The sequence below is a fragment of the Neomonachus schauinslandi genome, chromosome 4, assembly GCF_002201575.2.
Source record: "Neomonachus schauinslandi chromosome 4, ASM220157v2, whole genome shotgun sequence".
NCBI lineage: Eukaryota > Metazoa > Chordata > Mammalia > Carnivora > Phocidae > Neomonachus > Neomonachus schauinslandi.
In genome coordinates this window covers 34,610,695-34,628,103 of record NC_058406.1, presented here as the reverse complement: position 1 = coordinate 34,628,103, position 17,409 = coordinate 34,610,695, and the positions used below count along the sequence as shown (strand labels likewise).

The following is a 17,409-nucleotide window of genomic DNA, read 5'->3' as shown; positions in this document are numbered from 1 at the left end:
GGTTGCTGGGCCCTGTCCCCAGAGTTTCTAATTCAGTAGGTTGGAGTAGGGCCTGATAATCTGTATTTCTAACAAATTTCTAAGGAATGCTGTTACTGCTGTTCCAGAGACCACAATTTGAGAACCATTGCACTAAGAGAAGCCTTATTGGATGAGACACTAGAGTATGGTGCATGCATGCTTCCCCTTACTACTCTGAGGGTTCCTTATTGTTCACAAGGTCTGCTCACTTGGGAGGGCCTAGGCAGGGATTCTAGGAATTTAGAGGAGTGAACTCACTACTTTCAGATCCTGAACCAGAGAAGATAGACGCAGTGAGACATGAAGTTTTCTCATCTCCCCATATCTGTACACATATGGTTTGCTTTATATTCTGTTAAAATCTGTGAAGTATCTCTGCTCCTATAAAAGGGCAATTCTTACATATTTGCTCTGGGTCCTGTGCCATCTCCTTTTCTCAAGAATTTTGCTTCTGCAGTTATCTCCTTTCTCTGGCATTATTACTTTCTCCCTCTGTACTGGACCAATTCGATCAGCATACAAAAATGCTCTAATATCTTCAATCTCAAAAAAAGTGCCTTTGATGTTCCCATCCCCCTCCAATTATTACCACATTTCTGTTCTTTCCTTCAAAGCAATATTTCTTTTTTTTTAGGTTTTTATTTAAATTCCAGTTGGTTAACAGACAGTGTAATATTAGTTTCAGATGTATAATATAGTGATTTAGCACTTCCATATAGCACCTGGCACTCATCACAAGTGCACTCCTTAATCCCCATCACCTATTTAACCCATCCCCCTACCCACCTCCATTCTAGTAACCATCAGTTTGTTCTCTGTAGTTAAGTCTGTTACTTGGTTTGCCTCTCTCTCTTTTTCTCCCCTTGCTTGTTTGTTTTGTTTCTTAAATTCCACATCTGAGTGAACTCATATGGTATTTGTCTTTCTTGACTTATTTCACTAAGCATTAAACTCTCTAGCTCCATCCGTGTCATTGCAAATGGCAAGATTTTATTCTTTTTTGTGGCTGAGTAATATTCCATTGTATATATATACCACATCTTCTTTATCCATTCATCAGTCAATGGACATTTGGGCTCTCTCCATAGATTGGCTATTGTTGATAATGCTGCTGTAAACATTGGGGTGCATGTATCCCATGGAATTAGTATTCTTGTATTCTTTGGGTAAATACCTAGTAGTGCAATTGCTGGATCGTAGGGTAGTTCTATTTTTAACTTTTTGAGGAACCTCCATATTGTTTTCCACAGTGGCTACAACAGTTTGCATTCCCACCAACAGTGTAAGAGGGTTCTCCTTTCTCTGCATCCTCACCAACGTCTCTTGTTTCTTGTGTTTTTTATTTAAGCCATTCTAACAGGTGTTAGGTGATATCTCATTATAGTTTTGATTTGCATTTCCCTGATGATGAGTGATGTGGGACATCTTTTCATGTATCTGTTGGCCTTCTGTATGTCTGCTTTGGAAAATGTCTCTTCATGTCTTCTGCCCATTTTTTAACTGGATTATTCAGTTTTTGGGTGTTGAGTTTTATAAGTTCTTTATATATTTTGGATACTAATCCTTTATCAGATATGTCGTTTGCAAATATCTTCTCCCATTCTATAGGTTGCCTTTTAGTTTTGTTGATTGTTTCCTTTGCTGTACAGAAGTCAAAGCAGTATTTCTTGAAAAACTTGTCTGTAGTCATCCTTTCCCCTTTGCTCACCTCCATTCTATCTTGAGCCCACTATAATTGAGCTTCCATTGCTCGTTTCTGCCACTTTATTGAAGTTGTTCTTGTCAAAATCACCAGTGACTTCAGTATTGTTAAATACAATGGTTACTTCTCTGTTGTTATCTTATTTGACCTCTTAGTAATTTTCAATAAAATTGACTATGCCCTTCTTGAAAGTTATTCTCTTGGCTTCTATAACCCCATCTTCCTGTTTTTCTTCCTATATTCCTGGCTGCTTTCTCTCAGTCTGTTTTGCAGGCTCTTCTGCCTTTCTTCAATCCTTTTGAATATTGAGTACTCCGTAGTACCCACTGCCCTGTCTACATTCTCTACCTAAGTGATCATATTCAGTCCCATGGGTGGTTTTTTTTTTTTAAGATTTATTTATTTATTTGAGAGAGAGAGAGAGAGAGTGGGGGGGAGGGGCAGAGGGAGAGAATCTTCAAGCAGACTCCCCACTGAGTAGAGGCCAGTGAAGGGCTCGATCCCACAACCAATGAGATCATGACCTGAGCCAAAATCAAGAATCAGACACCCAACCGACTGAGCCACCCAGGTACCCCTAAGTGCCATGGTTTTAAATACCATTTAGATACAGGTAAGTCACAAATTTATATCTCTAGCCCTACCTTTCTCCTGAGCTCTAGGCTCAGTGTCCACCTACCCACCACTTCTAAGAAACATCTCAAATTTAATAAGACCATCATTGAACTCTTAATTTTCCTGCCAGAGTCTGATTTTCCCCTTGTTGTCCCCATCTCTGTATCAGCACCAAGATGTATCTAGTGGCTCAAGAAGAAAATCTAAGAGTCCTACTTGGTTCCCTGTTTCCTACCTTCTATAGCCAGCCCAAGACTTCCCCCAGAGTTGGAAGACTGAATGAGATAACGTATATAAAATGTTAAACATAATGCCTGGCCCATAAAAAGAAATAAATTATAGCTATTATTTTACTGTTATATTTACTATATAATAATTATGTGATTTTTTAATTTCCATAGTAGCTAACCTTTGGTTAGAGTTTTTGACACTTTTTTTAAGTTGCTGGAAAATATGCTTTTGGATACTAGTAACACAGTCCCATGAACCATGAATGCTATTATATGCAAGCAACTGCAGAATTTTTTGCTTTGGCTCTTTCTTAGAGATGTGATAGTCTCTGAATGTTTTTGAAACAAATTTATTAGGACTTAATAAGACAGAAAACTCATTTTTAACTTTCCAGTGAAGGTGCATGTACTCACTTTCTAGGGATCCCCTTTTTAATATCTAAATGCCTAAGAAATAGGAACTCTTTGATGACTTGAGTTAGCACCCTGTTTCTTTACTTTTTTTTTTTTTAAGATTTTTTAAAATTTATTTGACAGAGAGAGACACAGTGAGAGAAGGAACACAAGCAGAGGGAACAGGAGAGGGAGAAGCAGGCTTCCTACTGAGCAGGGAGCCCAATGCGGGGCTCGATCCCAGGACTCTGGGATCATGACCTGAGCTGGAGGCAGACGCTTAACAACTGAGCCACCCAGGCGCCCCTGTTTCTTTACTTCTTAAGCCTCTATCAACTCACTTGATCTGTTTTCCATTCCTATTATCTTATTGATTTTGCCATTCATAATGTCATTAGAGTCCCTGTAGTTGCTAAATTTAATGGCTTTTTGGGGGTTCTTATTCTACTTGTGAAGGTTAAATGTGAAAATCTTTGACTTCAGTATAAATGAAAAACACTTTATAAACTGTAAAGTAAATGTGTGTTACTAATATTGACATTCTGCTACATTAGACATTGCTAATTGGCTTGTGTGTCACTGATTTCTCCTGGGTTTTTTCTCTCTTATCTCTCTTTCTCTTTTGCTTATTCCTCCTTCTTCTCTGCTCATGACTTAAATGTTTCCTCAAAATTCTGTTTTTCGCACTCCTCTCATCCTAAATGATCACGTTTTCATCATTTTTGTTCCTTGGTAGGTGGGGCCATATCCCTCCCTACATTAATTTTAGAAGAACCAGCAAACTGTGTAACACAGATACCATTGGGGAGCTACAGTGTGAAGAAAAAAATTCTTTCTTATTACGTTTATATAGGCCTTTAGGATTCTTAAATCCTAAAAGTAGAGAGGGGTGCCTGGGTGGCTCAGTTAGTTAAGCGTCTGCCTTCAGCTTGGGTCATGATCCTGGGGTCCTGGGACCAAGCCCCACATCCCGGGGTCCTGGGTTCAAGCCCCACATCTGGCTCCCTCTTCAGCAGGGAGCCTGCTTCTCCCTGTCCTGCTCCCCCTGCTTGTGCTCTCTCTCTCTGTCAAATAAATAAATAAAATCTTAAAAAAAAATAAAAGTAGAGAAAGTAACTCTTTTATGACCTGAATATTTATGCATCTTTCTTAATGCCACACTGTTCCAAATTTTTTGCCTCGTGTACTTACATATTAAGGATTTCCTGCTGCCTGGTGTTCCTAAAGGACTTTGTAATTGGTAGGAGCTCACAGTCCCTATGGAAGGAGAAAACATCCAATAGACTAAATATCCAAAGGGACTAAAATGACTCCTGAGAGCATCTTTGCCTTAGCTTATATCCTTCCCCTTGTTTGGGATACACCCTCCCTCCATCTCTCTGCCCGAAGAACTCCTGTTCTTTTATTCATCTTTTAAAACAAAGTAATACATGTATACAGATTAAAACGTCAAATACTTCTACAAACTTTAAAATAAAGAACAGTATTCCCTTGCCCCATTCCTTCACATTGCCAATTCCCACTTCTCAGAAAGAGCAATTTTAAATCTTTTGGCTGCCCTTTCTAATATGCCCTCATATTTCAGAATGACTGTTCTTTCTTGATTTTTACATTCTAGATATTATCTTTTATCTTCCTACAATGAAAGATGAGGATTTACCTCTCTAAGGATCAAACCGTTAGTATTCTTTCCCAGATAGGGTTTCTTATTCTTTTCAATATGGACAGGCTGAGGAGGTTGCAAATATTTAAGTTCTGCTTCCTTTTTAACAATCCCATCTTTAAATTATTTCTCTCTTCTCACATTTTACTATAAGTAGCCAAGAGGAACCAGGCTACTCTTTCAATACTTCACTTAGATATTTCCTCAGCTAATTTCATTACTCAAAAGTTCTCCCTTCTGCTAGGGCATGAACACAGTTTAGCCAAGTGCTTTGCCACTATGGAACAAGGATCACCGTTCCTACAGTTTCCACTAACATGTTCCTCATTTCCATCTGAGACCTCATCAGAATGGCCTTTACCTTCCGTATTTCTACCAACACTCTGTTCAGGATTACTAAGGAGATTAAGACTTTATAAGTCCCCTCTTTTCTTTCTGGGACCTCACCAAAGTCATCTTTAAAGGTCTAGTCACAGCAGCATAGGCTTTTTTAGCATGCAATTCAAGATTCTTCCAGCCTCTACCCTTTACTCAGTTCCAAAGCTGCTTTCACACTTTCGGGTATTTGTTATAGCAGCACCCCATTTCTTGTACTAGTTTCTGTCTTAGTCTGTTTGGGGTGCTACAAAAGAATACCATAGACCAGGTGACTTACAAGCAAAAGAAATTTGTTTCTCACAGTTCTGGAGGCTGGAAAGTCCCAAGATCAAGTGATCGGTAGATTTGGTGTCAAGCGAGGGCCCACTTCCAGGCTTACAGGTAGCCATCTTTTCACCGCATCCTCCCATGGCTGAAAGAACAAGGGTTTTCAGGCGCCTGGGTGGCTCAGTTGGTTAAGCGACTGCCTTCGGCTCAGGTCATGATCCTGGAGTCCCGGGATCGAGTCCCGCATCGGGCTCCCTGCTCGGCGGGGAGTCTGCTCCTCCCTCTGACCCTCCTCCCTTTCATGAGCTCTCTCTCTCATTCTCTCTGTCTCAAATAAATAAATAAAATCTTTAAAAAAAAAAAAAAAGAACAAGGGTTCTCATGAGAGGTCTCATTCTCATTGAGTCTACAGCTCCCAATACATACATACACACATACATGCATACCATGAACTTCTCCCTCCTTCTCTCAAATAATGGTATTATGATTTGAGGTTAGATCAAAATTAAATGTTTACATTATTATTTTTTTAAAAAGATTTTATTAGTTTATTTGTTTGAAAGAGAGAAAGTGAGTGAGAGAGCATGAGCAGGGGGAGGGGGAGAAGCAGGCTCCCCTGCTGAGCAGGGAGCCCGACTGGGGCTCCATCCCAGGACCCTGGGATCATGACCTGAGCCAAAGGCAGTTGCTCAACTTATTTATTATGACTAAATAAATATTTGTAGCACAGTCATGTAGTACTTTCTTATACAACTTTTTTTCCCCTTCAGGAATTGATAATTACTTTTGTTTGTTGTTTGACTTTTAGGGAGATTGCAGATTTTTCTGTTGTTATCATTAATTTACCCCCAAATTGCCTACCAGTAATTTAAAATCTTCATATAATATATTTGATCACATCAAATAATCATCAATTTTATTAGCTTGTTAGAGACATTTCTTCCAGAACCATCTATTTTCCTATCCCTGGTTTAGATTGTTTGCTTTATAAACCTGCTGCAGAGTAGTCATGTAGATACTGCTCTTCACTATCATTCTAGGACTTCTCTTTTTCTTTCTCCTATGTGGACCCCCTGTTTTCTGAATGCAACATCTTCCTCTCTGTGGATTTACTTTCTTGCTTTGGTGGAGTACATTTTCCAGTAGCTTCCTCAGATAGGGTACATGGAAGATGAATTTTCCGTAATTAATAAATTTTGCATTGCTGAATTTTACCCTGACTTTTTTTTTTTTAAGATTTTATTTATTTATTTCAGAGAGAGAATGAGATAGAGAGAGCATGAGAGGGAGGAGGGTCAGAGGGAGAAGCAGACTCCCTGCCGAGCAGGGAGCCTGATGCGGGACTCGATCCCGGGACTCCAGGATCATGACCTGAGCCGAAGGCAGTCGCTTAACCAACTGAGCCACCCAGGCGCCCATTACCCTCACTTTTGATTGATACTTTGATAGGTATATAATTCTAGGTTGGAAAACTTGTCCTTTTCCCTTAGAATTTTGAAGACATTTCTCCATGGTCCTCCAGCTTCCACTTGTCATTGCGAAGTACCAGGCCATTCTGGTTCAGGAGAATGTCATGTCTTTTCTCTGTGGAACCATATGTTTTCTCTTTGTCATCCTTAATCTGAAATTTCACAGTGATATCACTTACTGTTGGTCTTGTAAAAGTTTTTTAAATCTAATCTGCTTGGAGAAGTTAAGATGGAGGGGTGGTAGGGGGACCTTGGGCTTGCCTTGTCCCTGGAACATAGCTAGATCGACATCAAATAATTTTGAACAACTAGGAAATTGATCTGAGGATTAAGAAAACAGTCTGCACAATTGGGGGGAGAGAATGTGGCAGATGCAAGGTTTGGACACATGAATTGGGGGAGAGAAAAGCCGAAGTGCTGTGGTGGGGAGGGAACCTTTTCAGGGAGAGAGGGTGTGAGTGGGAGAGAGACCAACAAGTCAGGTTACCACAAGACAGCAATATGCCGTGGTATGGGGATCCCCTGGGTTGCACCGGGAGAGAACGTTCCCCTTCCTGGAGTACATTTGGAAGAGGGTATATTGCCTCTCCAAGGACAAAAGACCTGCCGGGCATCATGGAGCGGCCATTCAACAGCAGGGGACAGAGGTGGGCGCAGAGGGCAGATAACCTGGTTGCAGCTTTTGGTGGTGCTTCATCATAGACTTCAGGCACCTGCACGGCCATGGGACTGCTTTTCTGGGACTGAACAGTGCTGGCCACAGCCCTGTGAGGCTCTCCTCCGAGGGAGGGGAGTGCTCTGCACCTTGCTAAGTCCTTTAAGATCTGGAGTTTTGAATCCCAGCCTCCAGCCAGAGATAAAACACAGGAGAACTGTGGTGCTGGGATCTGACAAAAGCCTGGGACACAGGAGGGGAGATTGTTAGCTTTTCTGTGAGGGCCTCCTGAACTGTGGTGGCCTCAAGTTCCGCTCCCTGGGGGACAAGAAGGCGGGGTGATGCCATCTTCCACTCTTACTTCCAGCCCTCTCTCACCAGCTCTGTCAGACTTCAGAGAGAAACACAGAGCCCCCAGGAGAGTCTGGAGTTCCTTACACCAAACCCCTCCACCCTGCGCCTGGCAGGGGCATCTTTACTAGGGCAGGTCTGACTGTGAGGCAGCACAGTGGGCCTCTCCCCCAGGGGACCAACACAGGCCCCGTGCATGTACCAAGTTTGTTGATCGTAGAGTGCTCCAAAGCAACAGCTTCAGTTCTGGTATAGGACAAGGCTTTTTTTTTTTTCCTTTTGGAATCAGGCTTATGGTTTTTTGTTCATTTGTTGGTTGGTTGGTTGGTTTCTTTTTCTCATCTTTTGGATCAGGTTTCTTCTTTTTTTTTTTCTTTTCATTTCTTTTCTTTTTCTTTTTTCTTTTTTTTTTTTTTTTAGAGAGGGAGAAGGAGGAAGGACAGAGGGAGAGGAAGAGAGGGAATCCTAAGCAGGCTCCATGCACAGCACAGAGCCCACACTGGGCTTGATCTCACGACCCTGAGGTCATGACTTGAGCCGAAATCAAGAACCCAACACTTAACTGACTGAGCCACCCAGGCGCCCCTCCTTCTTTCTTTCTTTTTCTTTGGAATCAGGCTTACAGCTTTTTGTCTCTTTGTTTGCTTTTTTGTTCCTTTTCCTTTTCTCTTTTCTTGGATCAGGCTTTTTTTTTTTTCAGGCTTATCTTAAGAAACAAATCAAAGCACACCTAATTAAAGGTCCAGACACTCCCCACTGCAAGCAAGGAGGAACTCTGCAGAGGACTGACCTGTGTGAAAGAGCAAACAAAGCACAACAGCAGAGTGCACACAGCATACATCAGAAACACTTCCTGAAGGGCCAGGCCCCAGACAGTGTATGACCCCTTAATACTCTTAATATAGTATTACTCTCAGGAGCAAGAAACATAACAAGCTTTCATAACACACAAAATACAGACACCTAGACATAATGACAAGATGGAGGAATTCTCCCCAAAGGAAAGATCAAGAAGAAATTGCAGCCAGGGATTTGCTCAAAACAGATATAAGCAATGTATCTGAACAAGAATTTAGAAAAACAGTCATGAGAATACTAGCTGGGGCTTGAAAGAACCATACAAAACACCAGAGAAACACTTGCTTCAGAGATAAAAGACTTAAAAACTAGTCAGGCCAAAATAAAAAATGCTATAACTGAGATGCAAAACCTACTAAATGTAAAAGACAAAATTATGGAAAATAATGAAGCTGAAAAGAGGAGGAAAAGAAAACTATTAGAGCACAAATATAGACTTACGGAATTCAGGGATTCCACAAAGCACAATAATCGGTATCATAGGAGTCTCAGAAGACAAAGAGCAGGAAAGGGAGCAGAAGGTTTATTTGAATAAATTATAGCTGAGAACGTCCCTAATCTGGAAAGGAAACAGGCATTCAAGGCCAAGAGGCACAGAGAACTCCCCTCAAGATCAACAAAAATAGGTCAACACCAAGACATATCAGAGTGAAACTTGCAAAATACACAGATAAAGAGAGAATTCTGAAAGCAGCTAGGGATAAAAGGTCCTTAACTTACAAGGGTAGATGCATAAGGCTGGTAGCAGACCTGTCCACATAAACTTGGCAGGCCAGACGAGAGTGGCATGATATATTCGACATGCTAAGTGGGAAAAATATGCAGCCAAGAATACTTTATCCGGCAAGGCTGTCATTCAGAATAGGAGAGAGAAAGAGTTTCTAAGACAAGCAAAAACTAAAGGAGTTCATGAACATTAAATAAGCTGTGCAAGAAATATTAAAGGGGCTCCCCTTTGAGCAGGAAAGAGAGACCAAAAGCCAAAAAAACTAAAAAGGAACAATCTACAGGAACAGTGCCTTTACAGGAAATACAATGGCACTAAATTCATATCTATCAATAATTACTGTCAATGTAAATGGACTAAATGCTCCAATCAAAACACATATGGTATCAGAATACATTAAAAAAAAAACAAGACCCATTGATATGCTGCTTACAAGAGATTCATTTCATTTTTTTTTATTATGTTCAGGTAGCAAGAGACTCATTTTAGACCCAAAGACACCTCTAAATTGAAAGTGAGTTGGTGGAGAACAATGTATTATGCTAATGGACGTCAAAAGAAATCTGAAGTAGCCATCCTTATATCAGACAAATTAGATTTTATAACAAAGACTGTAACAAGAGATGGAGAAGGGCACTATATCATAATAAAGGGGTCTATCCAACAAGATCTAACAATTTTAAATATTTATGCCCCCAACTTGGAAGCATATGCTCCCAACTTGGGAGCTAAATGTATAAATCAATTAGTAACAAACTTAAACTCATTGATAATAATACAATAGTTGGGATACCTGGGATACCAGTTAAAAGTGTCTGCCTTTGGCTCAGATCATGATCCCAAGGTCCTGGGATTGAGTCCCGCATCAGGCTCCTTGCTCGGCAGGGAGCCTGCTTCTCCCTCTACCTGCTTCTCCCCCCTGCTTGTGCTCTCTCTCTCTTTCAGACAAATAAATAAATAAAATCTTTAAAAAAAAAAGAAAAAGACATTTAAAAAAATAATAGTAGGGACTTTAATACCCCACTCACAGCAGAATGCACATTCTTTTCAAATGCACATGGAATATTCTCCAGAATAGATCACATACTAGGTCACAAATCAGGCCTCAACTGGCACAAAAAGATTGAGATCACACCATGCATATTTTCAGACCACAACACTGTGAAACTTGAAGTCAATCACAAGAAAAAATTTGGAAGGACCACAAAATACATGGAGGTTAAAGAATATCCTATTAAAGAATGGATTAACCAGGAAATTAAAGAAATTTAAAAATACATGGAAGCAAATGAAAATGAAAACATGACAGTCCAAAACCTTTGGGATGCAGCAAGAGGGAAGTATATAGCAATACAGGCTTTCCTCAAGAAGCAAGAAAAGTCTCCAAATACACAATTTAACCTTACACCTACGGGAGCTGGAAAAAGAACAGCAAATAAAGCCTAAAACCAGCATAAAAAGGGAAATAATTAAGAGAACAGAATTAAATGATACAGAAAATTTAGAAAAAAAAAAAACCAGAACAGATCAACAAGAGCTGGTTCTTTGAAAGAATTAACAAGATTGATAAACCCCTAGCCAGACTTATCAAAAAGAAAAGAAAAAGGACCCACATAAAATCATGAATAAAGGAGGAGAAATCACAACCAACACTGCAGAAATACAAACAACTATAAAGAGAATATTATGAACAATTTATGCCAACAAGTTAGGCAATCTGGAAGAAATGGATAAATTCCTAGAAACATATAAACTACCAAAACTGAAACAGGAAGAAACAAAAATCTGAACAGACCCATAACCAGCAAAGAAATGGAATCAGTAATCAAAAACCTCCCAACAAACAAGAGTCCAGGGCTGGATGGTTTCCCAGGGGAATTCTACCAAACATTTAAAGAAGAATTAATACCTATTCTTCTGAAACTGTTTCCAAAAATAGAAACGGAATGAAAACTTCCAAACTCATTCTATGAGGCCAGCATTACCTTGATTCCAAAACCAGACAAAGACCCCACTAAAAGGGAGAATTACAGACCAATATCCTTGATGAACATGGATGCAGAAATTCTCAACAAAACACTAGCTAGTTGAATCCAACAGTACATTAAAAGATTTATTCACCACAATCAAATGGGATTTATTCCTGGGCTGTGGGGTGGTTCAACACCTGCAAATCAATCAATGTGATACACCAGATTAATCAAAGAAAGGATAAGAACCATATGGTCCTCTCAACAGATGCAGAAAAAGCATTTGACAAAATACAGCATCCTTTCTTGATTAAAAAAAAAAAAAACTCAAGAAAGTAGGGATAGAGAGAATGTACATCAATAGCATAAAGGCCATATATGGAAGACCCACAGCTAGTACTATCCTCAATGGGGAAAAACCGAGAGCTTTTCCCCTAATGTCAGAAACACAACAGAGATGTCCACACTCACCACTATTGTTCAACATAGTACTGGAAATCCTAGCCTTAACAATCAGACAACAAAAAGAAATAAAAGGCATCCAAATCAGCAAGGAAGAAGTCAAACTTTCACTGTTTGCAGACGACATGATACTCTATGTAGAAAACTCGAAAGACTCCACCAAAAAATTGCTAGAACTGATACAGGAATTCAGCAAAGTTGCAGGATATAAAATCAACACACAGAAGTCTGTTGCATTTGTGTACATGCATAATAAAGCAGCAGAAGGAGAAATCAAGGAATCGATCCCATTTCAGTTGCACCAAAACCCATAAGATACCTAGGAATAAACCTTACCAAAGAGGTAAAAGATCTGTACTCTGAAAACTATAGAACACCTATGAAAGCAGTTGAAGAAGACACAAAGAAATGGAAAAACAGGGATGCCTGGGTGGCTCAGTCAGTTAAGAGTCTTGCCTTCAGCTCAGGTCATAATCCCAGGGTCCTGGGATTGAGTCCCACATTGGGCTCCTTGCTCAGTGGGGAGCCTGCTTCTCCCTCTCTGCCTGCCACTCCCCATCCTTGTGCTTTCTCTGACAAATAATTAAAATCTTAAAAAAAAAAAAAAAAGAAATGGAAAAACATTTCATGCTCATGGATTGGAAGAACAAATATTGTGAAAATGTCTATGCTACCTAGAGCAATCTACACATTTAATGCAATCCCTATCAAAATACCATCCACTTTTTTCAAAGAAATGGAACAAATAATCCTAAAATTTGTATGGAACCAGAAAAGACTCCGAAGAGCCAGAGGAATGTTGAAAAAGAAAAGCAAAGCAATTCCGGACTTCAAGCTCTATTACAAAGCTGTAATCATCAAGACAGTATGGTACTGGCACAAAAACAGACACTTAGATCAATGGAACAGAATAGAGAGCTCAGAAATGGACCCTCAACTCTATGGTCAACTAATCTTCGACAAAGCAGGGAAGAATGTCCAATGGAAAAAAGATAGTCTCTTCAACAAATGGTGTTGGGAAAATTGGACAACCACATGCAGAAGAATGAAACTGGACCGTTTCCTTACACCACACACAAAAATAGACTCAAAATGGATGAAAGACCTAAATGTGAGACAGGAGTCCATCAAAATCCTTGAGAAGAACACAGGCAGCAACCTCTTCGACCTCAGCTGCAGCAACTTCTTCCTAGAAACATCGCCAAAGGCAAGGGAAGCAAGGGCAAAAATGAACTCTTGGGACTTCATCAAGATAAAAAGCTTTTGCACAGCAAAGGAAACAGTCAACAAAACCAAAAGACAACTGGCAGAATGGGAGAAGATATTTGCAAATGATATATCAGATAAAGGGCCAGTATCCAAAATCTATAAAGAACTTATCTAACTCGACACCCAAAGAACAAATAATCCAATCAAGAAATGGGCAGAAGACATGAACAGACATTTCTGCAAAGAAGACATCCAGATGGCCAAGAGACACATGAAAAAGTGCTCAACCTCACTCGGCATCAGGGAAATACAAATCAAAACCTCAATGAGATACCACTTCACACCAGTCAGAATGGCTAAAATTAACAAGTCAGGAAACGACAGATGTTGGCGAGGATGCGGAGAAAGGGGAACCCTCCTACACTGTTGGTGGGAATGCAAGCTGGTGCAGCCACTCTGGAAAACAGTATGGAGGTTCCTCAAAAAGTTGAAAATAGAGCTACCCTACAACCTAGCAATTGCACTACTAGGTATTTATCCAAAGGATACAAAAATAACTGATTTGAAGGGGCACATGCACCGCAATGTTTATAGCAGCACTATCTGGAAAGAACCCAGATGTCCATTGGCTGATAAATGGATAAAGAAGATGTGGTGTACACACACACACACACACACACGCACACACACTGGAATATTACTCAGCCATCAAAAAGAATGAAATCTTGCTGTTGTCAATGACATAAATGGAGCTACAGTGTATTATGCTAAGCGAAATAAGTCAGTCAGGTGGGTGCCTGGGTAGCTCAGTTGTTAAGTGTCTGCCTTCAGCTTGGGTCATGATCCCGGGGTCCTGGGATCAAGCCCCACGTCAGGCTCCCTGCTGGGAGCCTGCTTCTCCCTCTTCCTCTCTCTCTCCCCCTGCTTGTGCTCACTCTCTCTCTCTCTCTGTCAAATAAATGAATAAAAATTTTTTTAAAAAGTCAGTCAGACGAACCATGAGAGACGATGGACTCTGAAAAACAAACAGGGTTCTAGAGGGGAGGGGGGTGGGAGGATGGGTTAGCCTGGTGGTGGGTACTGAGGAGGGCACGTTCTGCATGGAGCACTGGGTGTTATGCACAAACAATGAATCATGGAACACTTCATCTAAAACTAATGATGTAATGTATGGGGATTAACATAAGAATAAAAAAATAAATAAATGAAAAAAGAAAAAGAAAAAAAAAAAAAAAAGTCAGTCAGAGAAAGACAAATACCATATGATTTTACTCATATGTGGAATTTAAGAAACAAAACACATGAATATAGGGAGGGGAAAGAAAAAATAAGATAAAAACAGAGAGGGAGGTAAACCATAATAGACTCTTAACTGAGGGTTGCTGGAAGGGGGATGGGTGGGGGGATGGGCTAAATGGGGGATGGGCATTAAGGAGGGCACGCATTGTGATGAGCACTGGGTGTTATATGTAAGTGGTGAATATATACATTCTACTCCTGAAACAAAAGAAAAAAGAAAAAAAAAATTTAATCTGCTTGGGCATCTGGCTGGCTCAGTCAGTAAAGCATGTGACTCTTGGTCTCAGGGTTGTGTGTTTGCACCTTACATCTGGTGTATAGATTACTAAAAATAAATAAATAGATAAACTTTAAAAAATCTAATTTGCTTAATACTCAGTAGGCCTTCTCTTAATTTGAGATGTTTTCTTGAACTTTTTTTTCATTTCCTCACCTTTATTTTCTCTTTTTGTCTGGAACTACTTCTGTTATTTGGATATTAGCTTCTAGGTCACTATGCTACAGGCTGAGAGGACTGTCTAGATCAGGGATAAGAAAATAGAGGGTCCAAAGGGATGTCTTTAAGAAGATGGTAAAATTGCTAGATTATTTCATGTGACTGAACATACTAAATGGAGACTGATTTTCTTTAATTTTATTTTTTTTCTCACTGTTTTGTTGTTTTTGTTTTTGTCTTTTATCTTCCAGTTTTCCTCAGTTTTATCTTTCAATCATCTTATTAATTTTTTAATAAAAATTTTATTTATTTAAGAGAGAACAAGATGGATAGAGAGAGCATGAGCGGGGGGTGGGGAAGGGCAGAAGAGAGGGAGAAGCAGACTCCCCACTGAGCAGGGAGCCCGACTCAGTGCAGATCCCAGGACCCTGGGATCACAATCTGAGCCTAAAGTAGACGCTTAACCAATTGAGCCACCCAGGTGCCCCATCAACCATCTTATTAATTTTTAATCAATTTTTATCATTATATTTTTAATTTCCAAAAGCCCATTTTTTTTGTTGTTGTTGCATCCTGCACTTTTTTCATAGATACAGTATCTTCTCACTTTGAGGATATCAATTGCAAAGGTTTTTTTAAGTTTTCTGTCATCTCTGCCTTTTTTGTATTTCCTCCAGGCTTTTCTTCTTTACGCTTGCTTTGTTCTCTGTCCTTTATGTAAGATGCTTTCCTCGTATATCTAATGTTTCTTAGCTGTCCATTCCTATTTAAGAGTAACACTTAAGAGCTAAAAGGAAGCCGTGTGTGTGTGTGTGTGTGTTTGAGAGAGAGAGAGACCTTGTTAATTAGTGAGTTTAACTGAGGATGATCTGGCTGGGCTTTTTTCAGTGGAGAGCCCGAACTACAGTATCTGCTGTGTTTTTCTCCTTGGGCTGATTTCCAGAGATGAATCCTCCAGTCTCTTGTTTCTGAGTTATAAACCTGTCAGTCTTCTTAGAACCAAGTGGGGAAAGAGGGTTGGGTTGGGGGATATCCATTTGTTCAATATGTGTATCTTCCCAAATCCCTCAGTTTTTAGTATGGACACCCCACTCTTGGCTGTGCATAATATTTCCAATCCTGAGCCTCTCTGAATCAACCCTCCCAGTGAGGAAGGCTCTGGTCTTCCAGGAGAGGGAAGGAGCAGGCACTCAGCTACCCTGAATAGAGGAGGAACTCTGTGAGCCTGAGACCTTTGACAGACTTCTAACCAATTTTACTAATTTCAGCCCCACTTTCAGCAGGGTTCTGCAGCATGAATCAGTTCTGCTTCTGGGCTTTCCTAACTGCTGGTGGAGGTTTCAACTTTGTCTGTTCTGCTAAGTCAGCTATCACTCATCCACACGCTTTCCAGATTCTAAAATTTTGTGGCTGTCCTCTTTTATCTCTCCCATTCTCTGTGTCTGTGTCAGTTTATGCCTATTTTTATCCCTTTATTTTCATTTTAGTGAGGTTTCAGATGGAAGCAGTGGTTAGCTATCTTTAACCAGAATTAATTCATGTTTATTCTTCAAACTCAAATGTCATATCCTTTCTATAACTTCTCCTGACCCCACATGCAGAATTCATTGCTCCATCATGTATATTCTCATAGGATTTTATATATGTCTATGATAGCATTTGCCATGCTTTATTTTAATTATTATTTGGATGAATCCTAACTATAATTCTCTTGAGAGTCATCATAATATAATACTATTTTATTACATAGTGTAGTTTATATTTCATGGTAGATTTTTAAAACTGAGCCAATAGAAATTAATTTTCACCATCTTCAGGTAGTATCTGAAATTGAGGCTAAAAATGGCCTTTAAAACATTCCCATTTGAGTTTAAGGGGCCTTGTGTTTCAAAGTACCTCTGTCCAAAGATGTAGCTTCATCCCAAAGGATTTTTAACTTAAGATACTCTGTAGCCAGGCTTATTGCTGATTTGAGATTGAGAATATATCTGGCTCAACCACATAGCCAACCTTAAAAAGAAGAGGCAGCTTTGCTTTAAAAGAAGGGTGAAATGGTAAGAGAAACAGTAGTCATTGGTTATATGGAATATGTGCTACTCTGCTACAGTGACAGAGAAGATCCAAGAATGTGATAGTTTCAAGGCATCATGGTTGATCAGCAGTTATCAAAATCCAAGCTGAAATAAACTATTTTTCTTGGAAAAAGGTAATACTAAAATTCTGCTATGTGTCAAGTAATATGCCAAAAAATATCCTTTTACAAATGTTATTTCATTTAATTCTCAAAATATCCTTGCAAAGTAGTTGTTTTTATGCTCTCAGTTTTACAGTCGAAGGATTTGAAGTTCAGAAAATCCAAGGTCAACTTACCAAAATTGATACGTTTTCTGAGCACCTCCCTTCTGACCCCTGTCCTTCTGCTAAGTGCCCATCCTATATGCTGCTATTGTACCCTGAGCTTATCTTTTTTTTATTTAAGATTTTATTTATTTATTTGAGGGAGAGAGAGAGCACAAGCCAGGGGGGAGAGGCAGAGGGAGAAGCAGACTCCCCACTGAGCAGGGAGCCCAATGCAGGACTCAATCCTGGGAGTCCAGGATCATGACCTGAGCCAAAGGCAGATGCTTAGCCGACTGAGCCACCCAGGCACCGCACCATGAACATATCTTTATCTTAACACTCATCTTACTCAAATGACATTATG

General features: G+C 39.8%; 1 protein-coding gene across 1 annotated transcript in view; it reads left to right on the top strand.

Moving 5' to 3' along the window:
• The window catches only part of ZSWIM5 (zinc finger SWIM-type containing 5), a 199,663-nt gene that overhangs the window by 142,994 nt on the left and 39,260 nt on the right, over window positions 1-17,409 (top strand). The window lies entirely within an intron of this gene.